A 9087-nucleotide genomic window follows, 5' to 3' on the forward strand; every position below is an offset into this window, starting at 1 on the left:
TAAAAGTCAATGTTAAAAGTTAAAAGGGGCTAAAAGAACACACGTTTCATTTTAACATCGCTTGTGCTTCTGCTACTACATGGCTGTCTCCTTAATGTATAGCTTCATCAAGAGCATACTTTAGGTTCTTATCTATTCAAGCTCAAATGATTGTAGAGTTGAAGTCATACTTAGATCCTCAAATCTCCTCAAGCATATACTCTATTTTTTCTAGAACACCACACTTGTCATGCATGTCATGCTAGCACACTTACCATATAGTACCATAAGCTTGTAGGACCTCATGTCATATGACCCCTACTACACAAATGGTGCACGACCACTAATAATTCACTACTATGGCCAACAATCTACTGTATGTATTGTCCTCGTTGGTTAAAGCCTAGTAAAGCTTGGGGTTCCCTCTTGTACTACTTACATGCTACTTTTGATGGTGTTTATAGATAAAATCAAAGGTAATATGTAGAGTGCTCCAACAAGAAATAATAGCCAATACCTCCCTATTTATTTTCTTTTTGTTAAATATGATGCTTGCCTGATTGATATGCAATGTGCATACCAATGTTAAAAAAGAAAGCAAAACATAAGGTTGATAGGGACTTACCATTACTATGTTTCAGAAATTAAAAAAGCAAACACACTGTAATGTTAATGGTATGTTTCAAAAATAAAGAAAGCAAAATATTGACAAGGATGGACATAGCTATGTTTCAAAAAGAAAAAAAGCAAACACGTTACACACTGTTGTTGTGACAGGCAAACATCACATAAGCTTTTGAATAAGAATTAGAATTTAGGAGAAATAAGAGCAATGTACCTAGCAAGGTCGAGACTCGAGGGCGCCTGGCAAAGGTGCACATGTTGAGAGTCGAGACGGAGGTGGACTCTGGGTAGATCATAGAATACAGGAGGGTGAGGGCTGAGGTCATGCGTAGCTTGCAGAGAAATAGAGGGAAAGAGATCGCAAGCTTGATGGCGCTCTTTTACGAAAGTGAGGGTTTTCAAATTGCATAATGCATTCGTTTCACAAAGATGAAGTTAAATTAGTGAATTCAAACTTCAAAGCCAAAGTATATTGGCCTGCCCGGCTAGAAGTTCCATATATATATATATATATATATATATATGGAACTTCTAGCCATTAGGGTTTTATATATATATATATATATATATAAACCCTAATGGTAATTATTCCAAAAATATAAGTTACCAAATGGTAACTTATTTGAAACCTTGAGTTACCATTATGTAACTCGATCCCCAAGCCAAGTTACCAAATGGTAACCCCAATTGGAGCTCGGGTTACAATTGGTAACTTTTTTGGCCTTTGGTTACAAGGTGGTTACCAAATTTATGCAGTGAGTGGGCGTGATATGAAAAGACAATGATCGTACGTCTGTGTGAACACCTCAGTGGGCGTGATATGAAAAGGCATCAAGCCTTTATTTAAAGGATGTAACCGTCACTTCATATAATAAGAAAAATAAACATACTCGCCTCTGTGTGTCTCTGCATAATATCTATTTGAGACGAGATGAGAGAGATCATGTTTTCTAAGTTTTCTACATGGTATCTATGGGCTAGGCGATCCCCTGTGGGTGTACATGGTAACTATGGCTTAGGCGATCCCCTGTGGGTGCCCCCAATGCGTCTGCAGAAGTTTCTCTCTCGATTTGATGCATTTTACACAGGATACAACCCTAATGACCTGCCGCAAACCCAAGGTGTCAAAACACCCTCTGAGCAACGAATCCCAAATGACCAACACGCCATCACAGAAAGCCAAGATGCAGGCGGTGCATCCTCTGAGCCACTTCCAACATCAAGGTGCTGAAAGATCCTCTACACCATCTCTAGAAATCTGCCAAGATGCGACAATGCATGCTATACCATCTTTAGAAATCTGCCAAGATGCGACAATGCATGCTACACCATCTTTAGAAATCTGCCAAGATGCGACAATGCATGCATCCTCTGAGCGATTTCAGCCAGAAGGAAAAGAACCTGGCCGCACCAAAACTGGCCGCCAAGAAGCCAAGGTTAAAGCAGAAAACGTTGACCTGCATGACATCGAAACCACCAAAGGAGCAGAAGATCGTCTTGATGGCGGAAGTTTTCACCGCAACGCTTCCAATGCAGCAATTGGGAACATCTTCGCCTGTACAATTTCATTAGAGAATTCCTACCTTCTAGTCACTTCAATACTCGACACAAATCCGTCAAATCATATGACGCTCCACCTAAAGACTCCGGTGCATGTTATTCGAAATCCAGGCGGCAGCGTTCATATTCTCAATTCCACCACCTTGCTGGTTCATACCAGAATTCAGGTGTCCATATCCAACAAACTGCAGTTGGGCGCTCATATCAATCCTCCGTCCATCCTTGGGGAGCCCATACTATGGTGGCCCTCACCTTTTTTGACATAGCTTCGTCATCGACTATGTCGTGGGCTATCCCGCCATGTTCTTCGCACCCTATCACCTTTTCACCCTTAGCCTCTACATTGATGACATCTATACTTCTAATCACCCCATGACCGTCATCGACAATACCTCACCGAACATGTCCTTCATGTCGTAGTAGTGATCAAGCTCAACAAATGAAACGACATGAAGTAAATCCAAGGCCGAATGCAAGGCACGCGTAAAAGAGATTTACATAGCATAATGTACTCAATCTTAATAGCGTATAGCTTAGGATATACGAAGCACCATAAACCTTTAGCGGACAATGAGGTGGATCTCTTTTCAGTTTAGAATCTCTTTTTCATGTAATAGTAATATGAGCTTCACACAATACTCTCATTATGGGGGAGTGTGGAAGATAATGATCGTACGTGTGTGTGAACACCTCAATGGGCGTGATATGAAAAGGCACCTAAGCCTTTATTTAAAGGATGTAACCGTCACTTCATATAATAAGAAAAATAAACATACTTGCCTTTGTGTGTCTCTGCGTATCTATCTCAGATGATGAGATGAGAGAGAGAGATCATTCTTTCTAAGTTTTCTACAGTTACTGCCTTTTGGTACTCCCAGCTAGCTTTAGTTGAAGTTTAACAACTTAATAACACACATTTTCTGGTGACTAACAGCCCATCTACATGAGCAGCATCTTGATTAGTTGTGAACGATTGCAATATTATTGTTTAACATCTAGAGTCTTTACACACTAGTTAAAAGCAATGGTCTATACTACTGTAAAAGGGTATAGCCGCATCCACAACTGCGCTTCAACAAAGAATTTTAGAGTTTTGAAATTCTCTTGCACATCTGCACATTGCTAAGGGCACGCAGTTACATCTGCGCATACAGCTGTGTGCATAACCGCGTTACAATCTATGCAAAAAAGAAGGGGAGTGGAGGCGGACATAGTTCAAAGGTAGAGAGATAAACACATCAGATTCTCATTGCACAGTTGCACTGAGCTCTCTGGATATCATCAATAACCACTCCCTCTTGTTTAAGCCACTCCCAAGTTTCGGCTTCAGTATGATGTTTGCAATAATTGTTCTCCCATTCTCTTATGGTGCGACTTAGTGCCATTTCTTGTAATTATGTACATGTAGCAATGCATAAAAACATGACAAACATTTAGCAACGTATGAGAAACCACATGTACGACAACTTACGAATTGGACCCATATTTTGTGGTGCAGTACTTCTCCAATTGCTAACAGTACACTGCCTTTTGACGTCCTTGATCGCCTTCGTCCACTCTTTCACTAAGCACCAAGTTGGCATGCCCTGGTTTGCCTTCAAGGGGCAGAGCCACATGTGGGGAGATGGTTGTCGGTGCCAATGCGAGCAGGGATCTAGTGGGCAATGTGGGAGGATCGGAGAGGGTAGAGGCGTGTTGGGCTATCGGAGGAGTGGAGGGGATGAGTAAACATAGTGGATGTGTGTGACGCTTTATAATTTCATATAAATATTTTTCATAAATTTTTGTTGTGAAAAGTGTGTAGAATGTTCTGTTAGGATACCTAACATGTTTTGACAAAATTTTGTGCTGTAGGAAATTTTTGGTTTTGGTCATTTTCAGGTAGTCATTTTTGTGAGTGATTTTTGATTAGGTTAGAGGTGGAATTAGGCGAAGTTTTGTATGAGAGTTTTTTTTTCCCAAAAAAAGATCCTTCCAACAAAACTGCTCCGTGGGCTACAAACTCCCAAAATCAGGCGGGATCACAGTATAGACAAAGGGAGGCTCTCCCATTCACACACCCAGACTCTCTGAAGCTATCTCAAGTGTGAGGTGGAGGGGGGAATAACCACATAGGTGGCCTATAGCTCCAACGCACAGTGTCCTACTACTACTAAAGAACGGGCCGCTCTTCCATAGTCAAAGGAAGGCAAGCCTGCGAAGGATCATGGAGTCTGAAGTCCCCTGAAGTCTGTCAAACTGACCTCGAAGTGTGTAGATAAGCTCCAGCCAAAAGTCCCGAACAGTCTCAGCTGGTGGAATGACCCTCTGCTCAAAGATGCATCTGCAGAGTAGCGAGCCCGCCATACAAACTAAAGTGCCAGGCTGCTAATGAGCTCCCACCAGCGAGGATCACCCTCTCCCGACCATAAAGCAGTGCTGAAGTCTGGAACCTGAAGTGGAAGAAGGTAACCTTGCTGAGCGTGAAGAGCAAGACTATCTGCTGTCGTCTCATATCTAAGCGCGGGTCCTGACAAAGTGCTCCAAGCCACGGCACCCCACGTCAAGATCTGGTCACCCCCAAGGTGGCTATATAATCGCAAAATCCGTCACCAGATCTGCTGTGCAAGAGTGCAATCCTAGAGGCAGTGTCTCTGTGTCTCCTGTGTGTGTCCACAGCCAGAGCAATCTAGTGGTCTGCCAGCACTGAAACTGAGCCAAGTGCCCACAACAATGGCTCTATGGGCAACCAGCCACCACCACTGAACGGTAACCACACGCCTGGGCTATCTACTACTCCAAATGCACTGCCAGAATGCAGTCAGAAACTTTACTGAAATGCCCTCACGCCGCCAATGCTCTGCAGCAAACTGGACTGGCCTGTCGCGCTGAGCTAGCAAAATATGTCTGCCAAGCCGTGCCGAATACTGAAAGAACGGTGTGGGCGGTCTCTTTGCCGAGGCAAAAGGGTCTCTCCACTGCCACTCGCCTAGGTCCCACTATAAACGGGCTAGTGGCTGGGCCTCCCATGCCCAAAGGCGCCACTCAGAGTCAACGATGATGGCCTCCGGGTCTGGGTCAACATGCCAAAGTCTGCCACAAGCTCCTATTACTTGGATCCGTTGAAAGATGCAGTCAACCACAAGCTCCGACTCAGTCATGACTCTGTGAAGTCGTCCACCCTCACCCACCTCAAAGAACAATGTGCAATCCCCAGAACAACCTCTCACTGCAATGAGTATCTCCAAACGCGTGAATGCCCCCATCCAGGTGGGTGGAGTCTGAATCCTGGGCTGTAACCAAGTCTCTGGCACTGCTGCCTCAATATCACTAATCATCTGCGGAACACCCCTCAAACCTGCAAGCCTCAAACTCTGCTCCTCCTCCTCAGGAAGCTGCCGAAACTGTATCCAATCACCAAGGCACCGAGCAGGTCCAGCAACAGTTAAAGCTCTCCAAGACATGCGGTCTGGATTCAACCATGTAGCCTCTATCTGTCCGAACATGTGGATTCCAAACCAGGGGCTGTCTCATGATCTCCTCAGTGCAAGAGGGAGGAATCTGGATCAAGGCAGGGCGTAGCTGCTCCCATGTCCTCAACAAACTGCATGCAAATCTGTCCTCAGTCCTCCGCGGGAAACCAACTCTGTGCATCTCTGCCTGCCACCACGGGCCTGTAGCCCCTGGAGTGCATCTACCAAGTCTGTGTAAGAGGAGCTCCTTCCAAGGCTCAGCGCCTGGTAAGAGTCCTTACAAACAATAAGCTTGCCCAAAAGCGCTCGGCTCTGGCAAGCTGGGTCCACAATCCCTAGACCTCCCTGTGCTATCGGCAAAGTGATAACTGGCCAAGCAACTTTGGCCCTGGTCGGCCCTCCGTTTCTCCCCAGACCAGAGAAAAGTCCCAATCAGGCGCGCTGAACCTGGCTGATACATGAGCCTGAAAATATCCAGCAGGAAGTAATGTACCACATGGTGGCCAAAAGCACCTGACTCACCACTACCACCCGTCCAGCCAAAGAAAGTCTCGCAGTCTAGGATTTAATATTCACGTGATCACAAGTTTTTTTATGATAATAACACATGTGAACAAGTTATTCACATGTTCTCATGTTATCGTTCACAAAATAACAGGTCACTTGCCATTTGGGAACCCCTTAAAAGCTTGGCTACACATGGGAATACGCTATTCACATGTACTCATGTTACCATCTTCACATAATAGCAGGTCAGTGGCCACCGAAGAAGATTTTTTATGCCCGACAAAGATAATTTTTTGAGGCCCTTGTGAAAGCTTTGTGAATATAACATGTGATCACAAGATTTTTTGTGTTATTAACATGTTCACATGTTCTCGTTTACGTCAGTGAAATCCCTACTCGTAGAGCTCTAGAAAAGAAGCTTCCGCTGAATGCTCAAAAGTAAAGGAGAAATCTGCTGCTCGGTCTGTCAAGTCAATTTTGACATGGCATCCCAAATACCGCACCGCCGTGCCAGGGGGAATCCACTGAAACAGCATGCTAGGTCTCCACGGTGGTACCTCGTCTTTACTGACCCAAAAGCCACATGATTTGTGCCAATTAATCTTGGCACCAGAGGCATCACAAAACTGCTCTAAAGCATCCTGAAAATGAGTCAAATAATTGGCCGCATGGCCATGCAAGTAAACTGCTGTATCATCTGCGAACTCTGAATCTAGTAACTCCTCTTCCCTCATTGTTGGGAGACGGAGGCCCTGTAGGCCTGTATCCTGCACAGTCAAGTAAGAGCTCATCACCTCAGCAAAGAAAAGGAAGAGCGTGGGCGCTAGAGGGCAGCCCTATCGGACCAGGGAGAAGCGTTCCCCAAGCTCCCCAGCCAACAAGACCTGGCTATGAGCGGATCTATAAAGTGTAGCCACACCCCTGATCCAAGCCTCAGGGAAACCCATTCGAAGCATAGTGGCATCGAGAAAAGCCTAATCCACACGATTATAGGCTTTCTCAAAATCAAGCAATAGCACTGCCAAGGGCTCTTCCCTCATAGGAGCAAGTGAGATAGCCTCCCAAAAAGTAAAGATATTGTCAAGGATGCTACGGCCCTTGACAAAACCAATCTGGGTAGGGTGGATGAGGCTGTCCAGCATAGGCTGCAATCTCAAACTCAAGGCCTTAGCAATAATTTTGTAGGCAGAGTTCAAGATTGTGATTGGCCGACTACCACTATCTAATCTCCTCGGCGTTTCCTCCCTCCTTGGGAATAAGGCAAATCAACCCCTCAGATAAGGCCTCAGGCATCATACCACTGTCCATCATCTCTTGGAAGGCAAGCCTTAGCCCCTCCTTCAAAATATCCCAATATCGCAAGAAAAAAGAGGGAAGAAGACCATCCTCTCCTGGACAACTGTCTCGTGCCAAAGAGCACAAAGCCTCATGTAACTCCTTGCATGAAAAAGGGGCCAATAGCTGCAAGAACATATCTCAAAACCCGCTCTCGGCTCTCCATGCAAGTCGACGAAGGAGCCTCCTCTGTCAATAACTCACGGTAGAACTGCGTAGCAATCTCTCGCATCTCTTCAGGCTCCGTGGCCATAGTACCATCGGCCCTACGCAGCCGTCGCACTCCTGCTCTTGAGTGTCGAGGTCCAGTAATCAAAAAGAACTCCCCAGTCATGCGGTCCCCTACCCAAGTCCACTGAGCCGCCTGTCTATGAAACAGAAAATCATGCCTGCACTCCTTTGTCTCGCGAAGCTCTTGCTGTGCTTGAGCCAGCTGTGTCCCCGCCCACTCACTATCAAGATGACGCTCAATCAATCTGTGAAGGGAGGCAACACTTCTGTGTAGCCGGCGCTATGCCTCTCTAGTATGCGCCAATATCCGGCTCGTCTCCTCTCTGAGAAGGGTCACTAATCTGCTCAAGGCCCATCGACACTGACTGTGCCCCCGTGATTCCGACTCCGACTGAGTCCGAATCCAAATTTGCTCAATCCGCTCAGCCAAGTTCTCATCAAGCTGTACATTCTCTGGGATACGCATTGAATGGGAGAATCTCCAATCCCCCTCAGAGAGAACCAAGAAAACTGGCGCATGATCTGACATACAAGTACCAGCAAGAATCCCCACAGAGCTTCCTCTGTCCACAAGTAGATCACTAGCATACATTCTGTCAATCCGCGAGAGGTTCATGCTGCCAATCCACCGATGTGAACGAGAAAAGAGGAGACTACCTCGCTCCCGTGCAAAGCCCTCAGAATGCCATACATCAACAACCCTCAATGTCATACATAATCTCTCCCATGATGCAAGCTCTGTGCCATGAACAGTGGTCTGGCTACCACCACATCTGTCCTTAGGTGCTTCAATCATGTTGAGGTCACCCCCAATACACCACTCATCAGCTCGAGTAAAGCAACATCAATTTGTGTCCAAAACTCTGCACGAGCACTCTCATGATTCGGGGCATACAGGTTCAGGAGACCAAGCTTCATCTCTCCCCCTGAAAAATCATCCATTGTGCTCTGCCAGTAATAATAATGCCTCTGTCAATGATGGCAGCCCGCCAAGTATCCGCAATAGACATACATACTCCCCCCTAAATACTAGAGGGTCCAAATGATGTTGACCAAAACACCTCAGAGTGTCTATGCATAAGATGACCACAACGCCGAATGCGGTTCTTTGATAAATGATGTTCCTGCAACATAAGGACATCCACTGGACCACTAGTCAAGCAGCGCATCATCTCCTGACGTGCAGACACCCACGGTAGTGCATAAAATTGGAGCCTCCAAGCCCTGTACATTCCATGAGATGATCCTCATGGGGACTGCGAGAACCAAGAGCGGCCACAGCTGCTAGTCGAGCAATCTTGGAGATAGGTTTGGACAGAGAGAAATCCAAGTCCAAACGTCCCCTAAATCCTGAAAAGCGGCCTCTCAAGGCCTGTCTCAAGCAACTCGATGTGGCCAA

General features: G+C 45.9%; 1 pseudogene; it reads right to left on the bottom strand.

Moving 5' to 3' along the window:
- Nucleotides 1-5141: 5141 nt before the first annotated feature.
- On the bottom strand, nt 5142-5796 carry LOC147631898 (uncharacterized; annotated as a pseudogene).
- Nucleotides 5797-9087: the final 3291 nt, after the last annotated feature.

This window comes from Cibotium barometz, chromosome 14 (genome assembly GCF_041138505.1).
Source record: "Cibotium barometz isolate CiBa-2024 chromosome 14, ASM4113850v1, whole genome shotgun sequence".
Lineage (NCBI taxonomy): Eukaryota > Viridiplantae > Streptophyta > Polypodiopsida > Cyatheales > Cibotiaceae > Cibotium > Cibotium barometz.